Source organism: Mycteria americana, chromosome 6 (genome assembly GCF_035582795.1).
Source record: "Mycteria americana isolate JAX WOST 10 ecotype Jacksonville Zoo and Gardens chromosome 6, USCA_MyAme_1.0, whole genome shotgun sequence".
NCBI lineage: Eukaryota > Metazoa > Chordata > Aves > Ciconiiformes > Ciconiidae > Mycteria > Mycteria americana.
This window is the reverse complement of record NC_134370.1, coordinates 12,065,535-12,085,122: the sequence shown is the minus strand read 5'-3', so window position 1 is coordinate 12,085,122 and position 19,588 is coordinate 12,065,535. Positions and strand designations below refer to the sequence as shown.

The window sequence follows — 19,588 nt, the reverse complement described above, 5'->3', positions numbered from 1 at the left end:
TATGGTCTTTAACACAGAAGATGCAGTTATATGTAGACATCTGTGTGTGTTCAAATAAGCTACACAAGAAAAAATTCTTTCAGGCTCCAAGTTTTCAGGGCAAAGTGTGTATTTCCGTGTCTTGTAAGGGATCGGTGCAGTGTCCACACTGAACGTTTTACTGAGTAGTAACAACAAATAAACATCCAGTCATTGTAAGAAATATTGTCACTAGGATATTTCACCTGGTTTCTGCCCTGTGATCCATTATGCCGAAAAGCCAATTCTGCTTTTAACGCTGTCCAGCATTTATTAGTAAACAAGCGTGTAACCACATTGAACTGTCTGCTTTGCCAAAGAATCACACAAAGGAAACTGGCAGAACCCAGATAATCGAATATGAATAGCCTTGTTTCACTGAAACTAGCCTCCATGGTTACCAAAAGTTTTTAAAATATGATGGTAATAGGAGATACTTAGATCTGACTACCTGATGTAGGAAACAGCTCCCAAATTTACTCATGGTTTTGGTTCTGCTGAGGTGGCTGCTGTTCCTTTCGAACGTGAGCCAGTGGGACCAGTCCAGATCAGCAAGTACTGAGATCAAATAGTAGACTCCCACTAGCTTTAATGTGTTTTAGAAATTAGAAAGTTGAGCTACTACTGCAGTGCAGAATCCATCTAGGCTTGAAAGGGGAACTGATTGCAACCGGCTGAGAATTTAGCATTAAAAAGAAGGTAAATCTCTCTCAGCAAAATACCAAAAGATCTGTTATAAAAAGGCGTCAGAGAACTTGCTTTTAAATCTCATCCGAAATCAAATGATGACTGATCGCAGATGCTCTGTTGAATGTATTTTTCTACGCAGAGGTATGGTTGCCACCTTCTGAATGGCTACTGCCATTTCTTGCAGCTCCCAGCGTATTCCTTGCAAGGGCAGCTTGGTCATGCTTAGCTTGTCCTATCTGCTACAGAAAGAATAGTCAGCACATCGGTGCGAGGTTATAGGAGGTGCCAGCTGGGGACGGTCCCAATTTTGCAGAAAAAGGAAAGATAGAAACGTCGCAGTCCCCTGGTCCATCTCTTTCCTAATGTCTCAGCAGCTAAAGGTGACGGGCAGCGAGAGTGGGGTAGCTGTGCGATGCACGTACAGCACCGAGAGCTGCTTCGTACCAACTCATCGTATCAGAATTTCTGATCGCGTCTGTCCTGGGGGGAAAACTCTCCAGTTAAACAGTGGGACTGGTGGGAAAATAGTTCCTATTTCTTGTAATACTTTAATGAGCTGCAGTCAGTAACCGACGGAGCTAAGGGCTGTCCTCCTCACTCTCGACAGAAGTTCCTCCCCCGTGTCGCAGCGGTGACACGACGGAAGGTTTCACCGGGATGTGCGGCCACGGGGGCTGCGGTGTGAGGCGGCGACCGGGCTGTGGTCAGGTGGGCGCTGAGGGGCGGCTGCGGGGCGGCGGGGCGGCCCGGGCCGCGGCCAGGCCCCGCGGGGCTTACGGGACCCCGAGGCAAGCGGCAGGGACAGGGGGGAGCCCTGCCTGAGCTCCCGTTACTGAGCTCCCCGCTCCCGCTCCCGCCGCGGGAGGCCGGCGCGCAGCCCGCACAGCCCCCTCCGCCCCGCCCCGCCCCGCCGCCTCGCCGTCGCCAGGGGCAACCGGGCCACTTCCGCCCGCCGCCAAGATGGCGGCGGCGCCGTAACCTGGAAGCGGTCGGTCGCCCCGCGCCTCGGCGGGCCCGCCCCCGTGGTGCCGCGGGAGGTCTGTGGGCGGGGAGTCCCGTGACGGCTCGGTGCGCAGAGACGGTGGCCGGCAGGGGCGGGCGGGCAGGGGGGGTGCCGAGCGCGCCTCGGGAGGATGGCGGAGCCGCACGGTACGGGGCTGGCCGGGCTCGGGGCCGCGGCGGGCCGGGGGGCGGCGGCGGCGGGACTCGCCGCCGCCGGGGGCGTCGGGGCGCGCCGAGGCGGCGGCTGACAGCGGGCGGGGTGGGCCTGGCGGCGGCCGGGGGCGGCAGCGGCGGCGGGGGAGGCGGGAGGCCGCGGGCACAAAGGCGGGGAGGGCCTGGGCGGCAGGTAACCGCGCGGGGGGCGCGCCCCGTGCCGGCCCAGCGCGGGGGGTCGGCGGCGGGGCAGCCCGCCCGGGCTCCGCGCACCGGCACCCGGCGAGAGTGAGTGTGTGTGTGTGTGTGTGTGTGCGCGTGTGCGTGCGTGCGTGCCCCGGCGGGGTGCAGCCCCGCCCGGCGGCCGCGGGGCCCGGGGCAGGTGGGGCGGGCCGGGGGCCGCCCGCTGCGTGCGGCGGGGAGGGGGCGGCCGATCGCCCCGCTGGGCTCGGTGGCAGGGCTGCCCCGCTCCTCCGCGCTGCCGGGCGATGGCACCGACCAACCACCACCGCCACAACAACAACAAAAAAAAGGAAAGAAAGGAGGAAGCTCCGTTTTACAGCCTCACCTCTCCTCCTCCCCTCCAGCTCCCGGTACCGAGAGCTGGCGAAGAGAAATTTAAGAGACTTCGCGTGTGTGTAGTGGCACTGACGCTCAGGGTAATGATTACCGGCGTTCAGGGTAATGATTACATCTCCTCCTGTGTGTGCGAGTGCTGTCCCCCACCCTCTCGTATAGGCGTGAGGCTCTTTTCCTGTTTCACCCGATGTATTTATTGTGGCAGTTCTGATGGAGCCGGAGAGCCAGAATCTCCTTTCAAAAGTCGTCGAGCCAGGTGATTTTCCCGGTATTTAAAACAGAGAGGTGTTGCAGAGGAAGCGGTGTGACAGCTTCCCGCGTGTATTTGTGGCCGTAGAAGGTGTTTTCACCGAGTTGCACGTATCTTTCGCTAGGAAAACAGTTAAAAAGCTGTAGTAACCTTAGGTAAGGTGAACGGCCGTCTGTGTTGACTAAATTGCAACTGGGCGTGAGCTATACAGAAATTCATCAGAATTGAAGTTGGTGAAACTGTGTTGCTGCTTGACTTTACCGGCTTATTTAGGAGCGGGTATGGAGATGGAATAAAAAGTCGCAATGTGTGAGAAAACAATTACAAAGTACTGAAATAGTACTAGTAATTTTTAACTCGTGTATTTGAGATGGGACTATGGAAGCCTATGTTTTACCCAGTTCTGCACATGTGCAGACGCTTTCGAGGCAGAATATCCGTGATCAAGGAGTTGTAATTGTGTGTATTGTCATCGCTGCAGTACTTGGTCTGGATTTTTTTGGACTATCAAAATAGAAATTAAGATGGTTTTAGTAATTACCTTCAGGGTCTTAATTTTCTCCTGTTTCTTGTTTGCATGTTTGACTTTCTACTTATTGTTTCTTCTTTTCACCTTCTAAACTGTGCGGGTTTTTTTAATCACTAGTCATTATTGGATGCTTCTATTTATAAAATCGAGGGCTTAAAGTAGGTGGTGGTCAAATTAAGTCACACTTATTTACAGCCATATTTCAGGCATATGTTGTATGGTGATCTTGATATAATCCTAGCCTGGTTTTGGGAAAGATTTGCTGTATCCTATGAATTTATTATTACACTGTTGTGCATACATTTTAATTTTAGTAACACTCTTATCCTCTTAATTCCTGTTGAATGATTTGGGTTTGACTATTTTGGTTTTCTATGTAATTATTCTTTGCTCTGGATGAGTAAAATGGGAGATTATTTTAGTAATCTGAAGCTGGATTCCTTTTAATTTAGGCTAATGTTTGTCAGCCATCAGGATTTCTGTACGTGTGGCAAGGCAAAACATGTGCATCAGGCAACACTAATTTTATATATAATCTTGCAATACAGAAAGATGATTCCAGACAAAGCTCTCCTTGTGTCCACAGCCTGCCTTTGAGGAATACCGAGGAATCCTCAAAGAGGATGCTGTCTTCCTCCACATCCCTCTGTTCTGCTCTTTCTAGAAATGTTAAACAATCCCCAACATTTTTTCTTAGGGGTGATGGCAAGGGTAGGGTCGATAAACAGTGCTGATTGTGAATAGCTGCTCTTCCCGGTCTAGTCTTTCCTTTCCAGTGTGACATATCTGTAAGGCAGGAGGTGCTGGGAGGGGCGTTCCTTTGTTATGTTGACACTTAAATCGCACTGACGGGTGTATTCTCCTCCAGGAATTTTGTGTGATTGAAGGGATTCCTTCAGACGATGAATATTTTCTCCAGCTGTCTTCCTGCACTCTTAGCCTATGTACAGAAATTAATTACTCGGAAGATCGCTGTGCGTGTGCCTTTTAGGAAACCCTTGGATTGATTGTTACTTGGCTGTGGCTTTCTAGAAAAGAATGTTTCTGCTGAAGCGGTGTGTGTGTGGCAGTCCTGGCTTGTCACCGCGCGAGCCGGCTGCTGCCGACCCGTATACAGCACCCGTGAAATAGGTGGATGTATGTGCCTGCATGTGTGCATGCTGCTCATGCATGTTAATTGAATTAAGGCTGGAAAAGTGTCTTCTGTTTGTTACGAATGAGGAGGATCACATTTTGTGATCTCCTCTTGGCAAGGCTGAGGAAGCCCTGTGAATAACCGAGCTCTCTTTCGGGAAGGTTTAGTATCATGATAAGGAAGTAAAGCTGCATTAAGGGATCTCAGATGTTTCCCAAATACCGTCGTGGAGAATCTGGGTGGGTGCTAAAAAGGAGCCGTTTCTCTCTAGCAGCAGGTTCTCCTTCGTGTCTGAAGAAAGGTGAAAACTTGTGTGTGTGGAGGGAGCGGAAGGCAGCGCTCTCCCCTTCCCCTCGCCCGCTGCAGCCCCCGGGATGGCTCGCCCCCGACACCCGCCTCGCCCCTGCCCTCCTCACCGGTGGGTTTCAGCTGGCTCCGTGCTTTGCCTGGGTGCAGGGTAGCTGCTGGCCCGCAGCCGGTAACGTGGACTCGTGTCCAGCCCACCGCACCCTCTCGCTCAGCTTGGCTAGCGGCATTTCCCACCCAAAATGCTTCGAGGCTCATTGCTTTTTATTTTATTTTTTCGTGCGACAGCTTTGTGGATGCTCTTTTAATGGAAGCGAGGCTTGCTTTCCTCTCTGTCATTGTAATACCTCATATTTATTTTTACTGCATGTGACTGCATCTCAGAGGAGATATTTCTGTCTCCCTTTTCTGGTGGGTTTGTGTGTGTGTGAGAGAGAGAGAGGGCTGGGGAGACACAGTAGTGAAGATTAAACAGCCAGTTGTAACTAGATTGCACAGATAAAAAGAACCCTTGTTTACATTGAAATTGTAACGGCTGACATGGTCTAGTCTGTTTGATACAGTAGTTTTGCTATGTTACAAAACGTACCGGGATAAAATGTAACAAGTTGTATAATAAGCAGGTAATGTTTGCGGTATTAGCCATTGACCTTAATTTGCTTGTTTTTTGCTGCATTGCTTGGCTTGACTGTGTTGTGAAATACACATAACGTACTATTAAATCTGGGCATTCTCTGACACCAAATTTGGTTCAATAAAGGCATTTTCAGTAGAGCAAAACAATGGTGTCTGAGTAAAAAGGGAATTTTAATTACTAAGAATTTTTCCATCATCAACCTCTAGGTAATGGATATGCTTTGTACAGAAATTATGCAGTGTTTATAGTTTCTTTTTTAAAAGTAATTTTGTAAAACGTAGTTAATATTAGACTGTTCTAAGATCGTTGTAGTTTAAGAAGTACTTTATCTGTGTTGCTCTACAAGAGAAATACATACGAGAACAGAGCCTGTCATATAATTGTAGACATGCTGATTAGCGTGAGAATATGTTAAGAGGCTGTGAATTGGTGTAGATAAATACTAGGATGTATGGTCAAAGAACTTCTTAAAACAATCTGGCATGCCTATATGCTTGGTTCTTTTAGGGTTGTTGTCCTGTTAAGGTGGACATGTAAAAAAAAAAAAAAAAAGAAGAAAAACTTGAATATATTTGTTTGCTTCTTGGTTTCTGTACAAAAGTGTAGTCTGTATTCTCAGAGTGGATGTACATTAGATCTTAATTTGCACACCTGCCTCCCTTTTTGTTATAAAAAGTGCTGGAGAGTATTTTTTGCCACAGGAAAGTGTGTAGTTAGTTTTTTATGTATTATTTTTTAGCATAGTTGAAAGTTTGCTACTTGCCTGTTAGTGGTGTTGGGGTTTTGCACAGGGGAGCAGCCCTGGGGAGGCGAGCTCTTCCCCAGCCCAGTTGTCCATCTTGAGAAACATGCGACTGGTACTCGCAGTAAATTGGTTGTAGCTTGCTCTTACCTTTTCCATGCTAATCCTCTACGTGCTTTTGTGTCTTAAAATGCTTCATATTCTACCTATGAGCAAGATGTATGGAGTGATCCAGCAGACAGCATTTCCATGGAGCCCTGTTGATCCCATAGATATTGTATCCGGTTCAGTGGACCTGCCTACCCTGTGGTCGGAGGCTTTTTGTTATGCATGCATCCTAATTGTTCTTTCTGTTGGCATTGTACATAGACTGAAGGGGCTGTGCACCAATGCAAATAGCCTTTCTAATACCTTACGCATTTGCATTATAATGGCTGCATAAATATTGCAGCACATCTCGCTGCTTTGACTGCTAGGCTTTAAAATAGGTTCTTTCTGTAGCACAGATCTTGTTCGTGGTTGGTTTTGCTTTTGAGAGGGGTTCTGAAGCGCATCTTTATTAAATAGTGAAGGCTGTTTGCGATCAGGTGCAATTTTAACTTATCCATGTTCTAGTCTCCCATTCCTTTCAGCCCACAGGTTGACACAGGCACTTGCAGGAAAAAAAATTAAAGCTTGAGCCGTTTTTCACCAACTATTTCTGAACTCACTATATTTGGGGTTGCAAAACATGTTTGCCTGAGGCTTGGGTTTGCATTTATTTCCAGAAATCCTATAGATGTCTGTGGGAATATTTTATGCATAAGGAATGTGAAATATTGTGCCACCATTGTTTTGGTGCTGAAACGTTCGGTGACTTATGACTAACTTTACCAGAAGCACGCCGAATTTCCGTTGAAGGTGTCGATACAGTGATGTGACTGAAAGCAGACACTCTTTTTGGGAACTGGTGGCAGATTGCCATCACCTATCTGTCAAAAGTTTGCTTTACGAAGTTGTTAAACAGAACCGTGGTTAGTATCACGTACTTGAGTCTTAGCGATTAGTAGATGCGTAGAGACTTTTTAAAATCATCATAGAATGCCATCTTTTAAAGGTTTGAATTAATTTCTTGTAGCTACAGCCTTGTTATTAATGTATTGTGTCAAATTTTGAGAAGGGTAATATATTGAACTATTATTTATATTTTTTGGCTAATCAGTTGTAATCCTAGGGTTTGCTCTGTCTGTAAGAGCAACAGAGCTCTTGTTGTCTCTGGTTTAGTTTGAAAACTGCAGAAAGAAAGGTATGTTTAAATCAAATGTTCTTTTTTATTTTTTATATATATCTGATGTTAGTAGCTTGTCACTCTTTCATTTCTTTGCATATATTAAAGCGGTAGTAGTTGTTCAGGTAAAGGATATGATGAATGACCCTGTTGTTGGAACTAAAGTTATGAAAACAGTTTTCTGAAACAGTAAGTGATAGTATTGCCAGGAACCATAAATTTACTTAGAATTTATCTATAATTCACTTATATATGAAGTATTCTGCATAGTGCTGCAAAATACATACATATTACTATAATACAGTATTTTTAATACTTATCCTGTCAAAAACTTTTGTCTACTAGAAGTTTAGAATAAGTATTTATAGTGATGGGCATGTAAATACAAGGTTAAATAATGATAAGTGAAAGAATAAAAATAATCTTGAAACCCAGACACCTGAGAACCTTAAGCTGTAGTATATTTATACTTTACATGTACTTGGATTTTAATAATCCATTAGATATTACAGATAATGTTGGTTTACTACCTCAAAGAATATGGCAAAACCACTTCAGGATTTGCTATTGTATTTAGATCTATGCTTTCAGGGTTTCCATCCTAATAGGAATTAGTATTAAATCAGAAGTTGAAGAGGTGGTTCGTGACAGTTCGAATGGTCAAAATGATCCATTGGTCTGTCATGTTGTGTTGACTGAGGAGAAAAATAAACATATTTATTACTTTTATGAAGAAAAACCTGACTGGAAGCCAAAAAGACCAGAGCCCGATATTTATTCATAGCCGAGGTGCAGCAATGATCGTGGGGAGTTGGACTTCGCTTCTTTTCCTTCCTCTTGTCTATGCCCCAGTCATCTAAATCTTGGCAAATAGGGGATTTTGCTCTCTGCTTGGTATGAGGCTTCTCCTGTTACTGGCAGTAGTGGTAACCTGTGTAACTGTAGCACGTGAACTGTCCAATCTTCTGTATAATAAGATTTCTCACTGTTGTATTTTTTTGATGCTGAAAGTTAGGTTATAATCTGTTTTGTAATACACAGCATTAATTGTGTTTATTGATAATTGTCCTGGGAGGAAATACTCATGTCAAAATACTTAGAGCAAAAAAAAAAAATACTCTTTTTTACTGTTTTAACTGTTGCATAGTGTTTTTTTTTTTTTTTAAACAAAAGAGAGCAATTCAGTATGTCATTGTAACTTAAAGCTTCTATAGCACAGCAGTGGAGGTCCTAGTAAATTTGTAGATAATTGGCTAAAGCTACACATACAGTGCAACTGCAGGTGCTGAGTAAAGTGCTTTGTGCCCTGGAAGGGTTCCGGTTCTTAGCTTCACTCTTATTTTTCCTTCGTGTTATACCCAATCCAGCAAAATACTGGAGTTTATTCCATCTGCATTAAAAAAAAAAAAAAAATCCTATAATCTCTCTCAATGCCTTCCCCCCCAAATCAACCCTCAGCTGTCCAAGGCAAGGCAATAATTGAGTAACCCTTATTCTCTTCTTTAGCTGAACTGTTGTATTTCTGAAATTGTGATGGTAGAGTTTTGTGCTCTTTTATATTCCCCTTCCCCCTCCTCCTTGAGTCAGCCACTGCAGAAAAGCAGAACTGTGCGTTTCTTTTAATTCTAAGGGATAACCGTGCAGAGAGGAATCGTCTTCAGATTTCCATAAATGCCAAGTCCTGTTCAGAAGCGTTTAGTTACATGGAGTCACTATGTGTAGCAGAGAGAAAATGACTTCACTAGCAAACTATATGGCTCCTGGAGGCATCAGGTGGCTTAATATGTAAACGAAAGTCCACAGCAGTCAAAAATAGATCTTTATAAAAAGAAATAGTGCAAAAAAGTGACCTCCTAAACAAGGAAGTGAAGGGCTACCAGAGAATCCATCTATGTAGTCCTGCAAAATGCTGATCATAGCGGAATATGAAGGGCTTATTATGAAAACCCATTTTGCTGTTTCTTCTGACATAGCACTTAGAGTATATGACTCTCTAAAATGTTTCTTATAGAGAAATGATTGTACAATCAAAGGGTTTAAAGCCAAGAAAAATCCTATAAAATATGCATAATTTGGAGTGATTTGCACAATTTTCTTATTGAAGGGATGGATGGGTTAAATGAAGCCTCAGTTCACATGTTCTTGTTTAACATACTAAATCTGCGACGATTACTTTTCTAACAGGTTTTAAAATCTAACGGCTATTGTACAGTATTTGCAAAACCTAAAATATTTCTTATTAAAGCAAATTTTATAATACTGGCAGTTACATGAGTTATATTGAATTTAAGATTTTAGATTATTTCTTTTCATAAAAAGGGAAATTTATGTTAGTAAATAACATGAATTAAGATACCTGGGAACTTGTCTTTGTGCAGCAAATTTTGTTCTCCTAAGTCTCTCTAACTCTTTTGAACTCTTGAACAGTGTGCAGATGACGGCAGATTTCAGGTTATCATATTTGTTTTTCATGGTGGGCTACATATTTGCTTTTTGGAATATTCGAACAATTGTTTGGCAGCTTTCTTGATAGCATATTGTGTGTGGCAAGCCTAGTTAGGAAGGAAACAAAAGTTTAAATGTTATAGCCGTGAGTTGTAATTCACATAATAAATACAACAACCTGATTTTTTTTTTCCATTACTTCATCCATAAATTTAGGTTTTAGGTCATCATTAGGCACACATTTTTACAGTAGTAATTTCTCTTCTCTCTTCCCCATAAGAAGCCTTCAGATAAATGTTGGTAGTTATTTCTTGCATTTAAACTGTATACTGTCTTGTCTTTTAAAACTGGCTCTTTGCAATCCAGCTCTTTTGAGAAGCCCTAAGTCATACCCAAACAGATATCGAGGTTTCGGTTACATGCTCTCACTGTAGCATCATGTTTTCTTCTTCTAAACAGAGATGCTGTTTATTGAACCAATTAGCTGTTGGGTGCAAGCCAGAACTTTCTCCTGAAATCAGAATTAATGAATAAACAAATTACACTGGAAAGATTTCTGTTCTCAACGGGCAGTGACAGTTAATGTGTGACAAGGACGTGGTTTGTATCCTGCAGCCTCAGTGCCCGTGTGTGTCTGTGTCTATACTCGGTCCTGCCGAAATCAGTAGGGTAAACTTTTGAGTATGGATCACACGTTCACATCATATATTTGATGGTATGTCTGTCTTGGAATGTTTTTGACACCGTTCCAGCTCTTCTGTAGCCAGCAGATGGGATGCATACGCCTTCATTAACAGGCAGTTAACTCTGCTGGTACGACTGAATTTTCATCACGCTCTGGGTCTCTGACTTGGCTCTTTCTGCGTTCCAGCTCCCACTGTTTGTTCTGCTCTCTCTAAGAAGAAGTTGGCACTAGCATTACATGCTCCTGCCCTCCTGTGGTAACTAAAACCTAAACATTTTTCTTGAAATCAGGTTGTGTAAAAATAAAAGAGAAAGAGAGGAGAATAAGGAACTAGTTTTTCTCTTCTGGAGCAGCTGCTCGTATATCTCAAGATGTATGTTTGTTGTTACTGAAGTGTTCTGCTTCAAAAGCCCTGAGAAAATCAAAGTAATTTCTAAACTTGCTGTTACAGTATCAAAAAGACCTTGTAGCCTTTTATAGCTTTGAATTAACCTTCTGGCCTTTTTACATGATATGCACTCTCTCTTTTGCATTAGAGAAACTAATGCACAGAAATTACAGGGAAGATTTTTAACAGCAGCAATGGCAATGGGATTGCTCTGCCTTCCCTGCTGTGAGTCGGTGGGAGCTGAAACCCAGTTCCAGCATGGGCCTTGGAGAGCCCGCCTGGCCGGGTGACCCACGCCAAGCTCCCCATGAGTAAGGAGCAGATGTAGATCCCAACCCTGAACTCCTTGCTCCTTCCAGACAAGCGAAGGTGGAGCAAGGCAAACGGGTGTGAAATGGTTACTGCTGTGAAATTTTTATGGGTAATGAAAGCCACGCAGAGTAGCGTGTTAGATCTTTGAACATGCGGTATGATAACAAGTAGTCACATTGCCTGAAAGGATCCTGAAGTGGTTGTAGTCTGTGTGTGACCTCTCGCTTCTTTAATGATCATCTGTATTAATAATACTAAAAGAATGCTGCTGTCATCTTAGTTTCAAAGCTAATGGTGTATACAAACTATGGACATATAACTTCAGTCTCTTTAGGCAAATGTTTATGCGTTATTCTCCACATGGAAAGTCTTGGAATGAGAAATCTGTGTTTGTCACAGCTTTCACTCCTGTGACTTCCAGTGTCTACTGAAGCTACTTAAACCTGCTTCACGTTAGCAGGAACACTCACAGTTTGCACACCGTTGATTCTTTGGGCCAGCTTGTTGGCTGTCTTTCAAAAATATTTAAGATAAACTGATCAGTTGTATACCATGGTTATGTAAAAGTATGCTCTAGAGCTGCATCTACTGATTTTTTCCATTGTGTGCTACTACAATGTCATTTTCGGTCCTTCTTCAGCTATGGAGCCCCTTAATTAACAGTGAAAATACACGAGACAGAGTTCCAACAAAAAGAAATGCTCCAGAATAAGTTTCTGTAATCTTTGCTGTAAATTTCTTATTTTGTGACACAGAAGGAAGTTAATGCAAGGTAAAATGGTGTGTAGAGAATGAAAGCTACTCATTGCAACTGCTTGTCTGTGTTCCCTTATCCTGGGGTAACTTGAGTTATACTGCCAAGTAACTGGTGTGCTGGAGTGTTTGACTATTTTCTGTTTGTGAATCTATCTAGAGATATAACGCTTTCAAACAAAAGTAGAGGGAAGGAGCATGGAAAGTTTGTACGTGAGTGCTACTTTCAAAATGCTGCTGATTTGTTATCTAATGCTTTTTCTAAATCGGAGTTTAATAATGGTTTGAACTTTTCTCTTGCACTTTTTCAATGACAAATCCATGACTTGTTTGTCATGTTTGGAGATGACGAGCAAAAGATGATGAGCTGCGGAAAGAGTTCTGCATGGGTTGTGTGTGGCGGTAAAAGCTCCTGGACTGAATTTCAGGTTCTGTGTAAGCACAGAGTGTAAAATGACTGCTCAGACCCTTGTCTCCCATCAAGAGTAAGTCTTCTTTCCTGTCTAAGCAACTTTCTCAAGCAGCGGAGGGTGAGATGGGTGACAACCTTGGCTATCTATTTTAATTATGATATTTATATAAATTCAGTGTTGTATAACTTGGTTTATGAACTAAATGAGAGACTAAGGAACTAGTTAACAAGTTTACATTTGTGGGGTTGTATTTGGATGGCTCTTCCATACGTACTGCAGGTGTGTGTATATATTCATCCAGTACAAACGCGTGCTGCTTTTCAGTTACCAAACGTAAATGGGCAGAACTTGATTAATAGAATAGAATAGAATTAATGCTGGAAATGTTACTTTTCACCCAGTTTTTGACCACTTTTCAGGTGGCTGCTCTAATATGAGGTTTACATTGATCCATTATAGAGATGTTAATTCCAGAACCCCAACACTTAGGATTCATTTAGATTCTGATTTTCCTTGCTGCCAAAACTCTGATCACCAGCTAGCGAGCACTGTAAGTTGTGTTATCAGTCAGATGGGAGGCACTGGTCCTTTTTCTTCATCTAATGTGACCGTGGGCACTTGACTTCTGAGAGTACTGTTTGGTTTTGATTATTATTAATATGCAGCTTTTAGCACTGCCTAGTGCTTGCAGTCTAATGTAAATAAAATAACCCAGCTTGAAAAGCAGTGACCAAGTCAAATGAGTTTTTCTGATATGCAAGCTTAAATATGTGATCACGGAGCAGACTAATTAGCCAGTGCAAGGCATTTGGTTCTTTTAAGTCAAGCTTTTCATTTGCCTGTAAGGTTCCCTTTTCAGTATGAGGTGTTCTGATATGCTGACACCATTGTAATGGTACAATTACAAGTGATTGTACCATTCACTTGTACAATCATTTGTACAAGGGGGGGGGAATTCCTTTGCACTGTTTGTGAAGTTCACCAAATTCACTTGTGGATCACTCCCAGCTTTATTTTGGTACTTCTGATGGCATGTAGTGGTTCTTGAAGAAGTAATGTGGCTTTTATGCAAGTCTCTTAATATTTGAAACAATATCTAGAAATAATAAATAACAAATTGAGAGCTCCTGGTGATAATATAGGTGAGGAAGAAATTTTAACTGCAAAACAGATAGTATTTTTTTCAGCTCAGTTTAGATTTGCTGTTTTATCTCTCTTTTATTTTTTATTTATTTTAAATAAGACTTCAAGATTTAAGCATGCTCATTGTAATGGTCTTGTGGATTTTTTTTTTTTCCTCTGTGTTTAGGAAAATTATTTTCTTTGGGCTTGATGTATCCCCTAAGCTAAGCAGTATTCTCTTGATTCAGTGTTTGAAAAACTATTTAAAAGGAAAATCCAGGAGATGCTGGGTTGATGTAGGGGTATGGCTGTAGCTGCTACTTGTTGTTAAAGTGTTTGTGTTAGTTCTCCTATGAAGACATTTTAGTTGCTAGCTTCTTAATAGTTAAATTTCAGTTTAATGGCTCAAAAAACCCACTTAACCAACCATGATCGTATTTTCTTGCAGTAATCTCAAACTTTAATGTTTTTCTTGAGATACCTATGGTGAACAGCTGGTCTTCCTACTATAGTTTCTTTAGTGGAAAGATTCAGGTGTCCTCTGTTGGCGTCATGCTTGTTTTTTGAATGTAAGGACATGTGCAAGTTTTTGAATCTTCTTGTACGAGATAAAAGCACTGTGTCACTTAGCTGAAATAGTGAAATTTTACATTCTCATTTTACTTTAGCACTACATTAAATAATGATTTGTTGAAAAATAATTTAATTTCACTGCTGATTGAGTTGCCTTTTTTTTTTTTTGAGAGTTGCTCCCTAGTTCTGTGCCCGTGTTTGGGAACTGTTTATTGGTATATGAATACAGATCCCCAAAACAGTGATCAAACGCAATTACTATTTGCAATTATTTCTGATCCCAGAGGGAAAACCCAAATAGGTGCAGCCTGTAGGGATCTTCCTTTGCCCTAGGGGTCTGTAACAGTTCCAATTTTACAGTATACTGGATTTGTAGTAGAAATTAAATTGGTTGCTGATAGTTGATAACTGAATTCCAAATTCAGAGAAAGATCAAACTCTAATTAACTGATGCTTTTCTTTTTCATAGATGCTAGGTTTTCTTTTTGCTGATCTAATGTAGTGGGGAGAATGAAACAGCCATTTCCTTCTTGCTTTTTCTGGTCTCTCCCAGACAGTGAAAATACTGCATTTGTGGTGCCGCGTGCAGATATCCGAAGTCTGATTTATGGTCACATGAACTCTGTAAGGCTTGTTCTCAAACAAAACCACAAGCCCTTTAAGTTTAGTTTTAAAAATGATAGTTTTTCGGTTTCATTTCTGCTGAAGTTATTTTTATGGATATCTTGCATTTCTTTGCTGCCTTGCTCTCATTCACATGGAAAAATATCATCCACTAAGTGGTGAACATTAGTAGGTTCCGTTGCGTTCTAGAGATTTTTATTTCTATTTAACGTTCAAGCTTTTGTATCCCTGTTAGCAGCTTCATATATTGTATATGCAAGCATGAGTATTATGTTGGAGGAGGCAGGGCAGCATAGCTTGGTAGCTGTCCACAGGCCAGAATTGCCTTGCAGGGCAATGATTTGCTTCCTTTTTCTGAAGGAGGGGTGGAAGGGCAATTTGAGCAACAAATACTTCAAGAACTGAACTTTTTCTTAGGTGCCCCTTTGTAGCCTCATCCAGCTTGCTGGACATACTAGGACCATGGCCAAAGGATGGAGGAGACAGGCGATTTTCTAGCAGATTCCTGCAGAATTATGGTGTGATTGTAAATATAAGAGAGGAAGTGGACCCACAAAAGCATCCCTTGAAGATACCACATTCTTCTGGGGAGAGATGAAGAGCTCTTGAATTAAAATGATAGTTCACTAATAAATGCTAGAAGTAGGGAAGAGATGGTACTGCATAAGATCAAGTATGCTGAATACAGCCTGCAGTAATGAGCCTGACTATGGCAGGGATCATCTGGCCTGGATTTAGTGCTAATGTTACTTGCTCTGTAAAATAAGCCAGAGGTTGGTTGTGAGAGGAGTGAGCAGTGAAATGGTATCATCTGCACAGATCTGACATGAGGAATTTAGGAGTTAGAGAACAGTGCACAATGTGTCAAACAACAGAGGCCGTGTTTAAAACGTCTTTCTCTGTCATGCTTCCAACTGGTGGTCCTCACAACCACAGATCAAATTTAGCCTTAGCCAGCAAGAATAATTTTAAATTAAAATTTCCTTGTTTGCATCATGTCTGAATTTGATCCCCATAGGATGCTGATTTAATATAATGTGATTTTAAGTGTATCTTCATTTAAAAAAAAAAGAAATTTAAAATGCATGTTTAGCATTTAATTATACTTTAATACTAAGCCAATACTGACAATTGTTAGGCCAGTTATGTTACTCACTGTCTGCGTAAGAATTACGAAAGCTTTTGTTTTGGTAGGAATTGGTGTGATACAGACAAGCGATATTCAGCTCTTCAAATTGCAGATTCTTCTCCACCTTCCGTTTGAAGAATTATTGTCAGAGAATGCAAGAAGGGGAGGAAGGAGGAATCGTGGGGGAGAGAAGCTGCCCCCATTTGCACAACCTTATGTCCAAGAATCACAGGAGCTGGAGGCTGGTAGGGAGGAGAAGGTTTCGTCAGACACATGCTAATCCTTCAGCCCCACACAGGAATAAAAGACTTGATGTAATTTGTCTGTTTCTTGCCTTGCAGCAAGGGGAGGGCTGGAGAAAGGCTTGGGACAGGATGGAGGAATACAGCACTGGCATGTTGTGCCCTGCTGCAAAGGGGACGTATGCTGACAAGGTGGTGTTGGCCACGTCCCATTGCAGGGGACACACCAGTTTAGGTCCTGCTCCCCATGTCTTCTCTAGTTCTGATGTGTTGCCTGTCTATCTTCTACTGCTCTCTGGTCGTTATTCCTGTACTTTGTCATACTTATAGTTCTTTGCAGTCTCTACCCAGTAATTCTGCTCTCGCTTCAGGTAGATGCTGGTGGTTGTTGTCTGTCTTCTACCTGTACCTGTGCTCGCGTTCCCTTTCTGGTCCTTTCTGTTTTCCTTGCAAGTGTCATTCTGTGGTGGTGTTTTTTTTTCCTTCCTTTCCCACTATTTTGGGAATGGTTGAGTAAAAAAGGAACAAATATGTAGCAAGTATTTGTTAAAATTAGTTAATCAACTGCCTTGTTAAACTAATTTTTATTTATTTATTTTTAGAGGTTCACGTACCTCTCCAGTGTTTCAGTTTCTTCTTTTTCCTTCTGTTCAGGAGCTCTTTTCTCACTTCCTCAGATATTCTCCTTGTATCCTCATAGTGTTTGTATATAAATATAGTACCTTGATTTTGAACATACTGTTCTGGAGCATATTGTCATACTAAAATTTGTTCAGTCCTTCTAGTCAGTTTGTAAACCTGTATACCTTTTCTGAGTGCTTTCTGCGTACATCTAATACTTTTTGGATTACACTTGTTTCGAAAAAGGCTAATTCTCTTTTAATCTGGATTACTTCAACCTGTACTACTTGTGTGAATGTCACTTAGGTGGTTGAAATACTCATCTCCTGCCCTGTGCATCAAAGGGAAAATCCAGGCTCCATCACTTTGGCGAGCTGTGCAGTGAAGGATGGGTGCGGTACAGGAACGTGCTGCGAGGAGCTGAGAGCAGTCCTCACCTCTGTGTAAGTCAGAGAGGAGCTGAGGCAGGCAATCCGAATGCAGTGAATCACCTGTTCTCAGCTCACACTGTCTAGTGCAGTCCTCTGGTCCATTTTTTTAATACGTACTGATTTTGGAAGGTACAAGTATGTGGAAACCAGCAGGTCTGGTGAGGCACTATGTTGTGCCTGAGCTAGTGTGAAGGTTGCATTTTTCTTAGTCATTTGTCTTACAATAACTTTTAAGTGCTCACAAACAGATTGGATGATTTCATGCTGAATTACTTAGACATTTATAAATGACATCTGGTTTTTGTCTAAAACGAAGGGCAATAAGGTGCAAGAATGTCATTCATCATAAATAGGCATACAATACAATTTGTTTTTGTTTTGCTAGGGTAGTGGTATGGACTTTCATGTGGCTTTAAGCTAGCCTCCTTTTTCATAATTTTTTTTCAGATTTCCATTATCTTATTTCATTTATTAGAAAGGGATGAGGTGAAAGGTTTATTATTGCATGATATTTGTACAGTGTTGTTTAATTCAGTTTGTGTGTCTAAATTTTTTCTATGACTTTTTTCAGATTAATGTTGCTGCTACTCTCTACTTTTACAATACACAAGCCTTTCAAGCATGCTAAAGAGTATATCATCCAGTTGGGTTTTGGCAAGCAGAAATCATGTTTTTCACTATTTCTAGTAAAAATGTCATTGAAGACCTTTTGTTTTTTTACAAAAAAAAAAAAATGGATGCCTCATCTGAACAGATTTTGAAGAATCTGCTTGGAAGGGATCACAGTGGTTTTCTTTTTTTTTTTTTTTCTCTTTTGAAGGAAAACATCTTGTTCCTGTGAAGATACCCAATTTATCATGCATTTTCCAGAATTGTTAGTATATGTGAAATAGTCTTTTAATCAGGCTCCTAGTTACGAGCAGAATAGTATTCAGTGCCATTTGGAGTCTTTTGGGTGTCAGGCTGGAGCTTAAGATGTTGTGTGGTTAAGGTTCCTCAACAGCAGGAATGAGCATGCAGAGTATTTGTGGCAGGTCTGGACTTTAGGTTGTTTTTCATAGGAAGGTGAACAGAACTTGCTTTCTCTTCCATGTTTGTTTCAGTTGTATCTTCTATCCTGGGAAAGAAATCTCTGGGATCATCACTAGAATCCGTAAGAATGTGGATAAACTTGCAAGAAATTCAAATGTTGTCATCCTTGTTTTTTTTGTAATGCTAATGCACTAAATGTTGATTGGGGAAAAAAACCATGTAAAAACTAAATAAAAATACTCTAAGAAGTTATGAAAATTAAATTTGCAGTATAAAGCAGTCAAAATTAGACAGGTGTGAACAAGATGGCTTCTAGTGCTTTAGGTGACCATGCTTGTCAGAACGTGTTTAATAAATCTCTAATTACTACATACTTTGCCTTCTTTAAGACCCCTTCTCCATGCAGTGTGTAGGAGCAGGAGTGGTGTTTGTTGACTGATTACTGTCTTAGTATTTTTATATCTGTGATATTCTCTTACATGGAGTTTCTTACCAGCTGCTTCTTGCCCGCCACCCATGCTCGCCAGCCTCCCATCCCTGTTCTTGTTCCAGCTCCTGCCCGTTTCTCCCTTCCCCGTATTTCTCAGCTTGCCTGTGCTCCAGGCAGGAGCTTTTCTCCTCTGCGTGGCCGCTGTGACCCCATGGAAGGTGGGGAGGACGGTAGGAGGGCGTCTCAGCCAGATAGGAAAGGCCTGTTCAGCCACTGTGCATTTGACTTGCTCTGTGGGAATGCCTTGTATCAAAAGAAGTCGGCGTGTAGGAGTCAAGGAGGTGAAACAGGCTCACGGTTTATGAAATGCTTGGCTCTTTGTTGCCAGAGGAATTCCTCGCAGTTTTCTTATTAGAGGTTTCAAAGTGGCCATGAGTGAATATGTGGTGAAATTCATTGTAGCACCAGACATCTTCTTAATAGATTTGAAGTCCCTAATCTAAAACAAAAACGCCATAGTTCTTACAAAATCAGTGTTAAGATTACCTTCGACATGAACAAAGCAACGTGCTTTTACCAGCTTTCAGTCTAATAAACAGCTGAACCAAATAAATTATCTTACCTTTTCTCTCTGCTCTCATGTCCCCTCAAGGCCCCTCTCCCCAACCCCAAAAAACCCCAAGGGTTGGGAGGCAGCTGCTGGTAAACATCACCTTTGAGGAGTGAGGCCTAAAAAAGTTCAACGTGATTGAAGAATCCTTTGCCACAGAGCATTGGCTGTATATAGCTGTATACAGTGCTACCTGAATCACCTATAGTATGCATCTATTTGCTTAAATAATATTTCGCTGCTTTATGTCATTATGTTTAATTCTGTTTCTCTTGGGGGAAAACAGTTGAAAGTTTTGAAAAAGGCTTGGGAGCAATTTTATTCTTCATCACCTTATCAGGGTGTATAATGAGCCCACATTTCTATGGTGCCGTTAATTTACAAAGTTCCCCAAGGTACTTCTAAGTTGCTTTGGCTTCTCCAGCTGTGGTTGAGCATCGTTTCCACCAGCGGTGCAGGACGGTGGTCTG

General features: G+C 41.9%; 1 protein-coding gene across 2 annotated transcripts in view; it reads left to right on the top strand.

The window, feature by feature from the left end:
• Positions 1 to 1,659: 1,659 nt before the first annotated feature.
• SHOC2 (SHOC2 leucine rich repeat scaffold protein) overlaps positions 1,660 to 19,588 on the top strand; it is a 72,735-nt gene continuing 54,806 nt past the window's right edge. The window contains exon 1 of one of the 2 annotated variants that reach the window (XM_075504553.1): positions 1,660 to 1,776. The gene's annotated coding sequence lies outside the window, so the exon portion shown is untranslated. Of the gene's footprint in view, positions 1,858 to 19,588 lie in introns of both variants that reach the window. The other variant, XM_075504552.1, reaches the window with a different exon arrangement.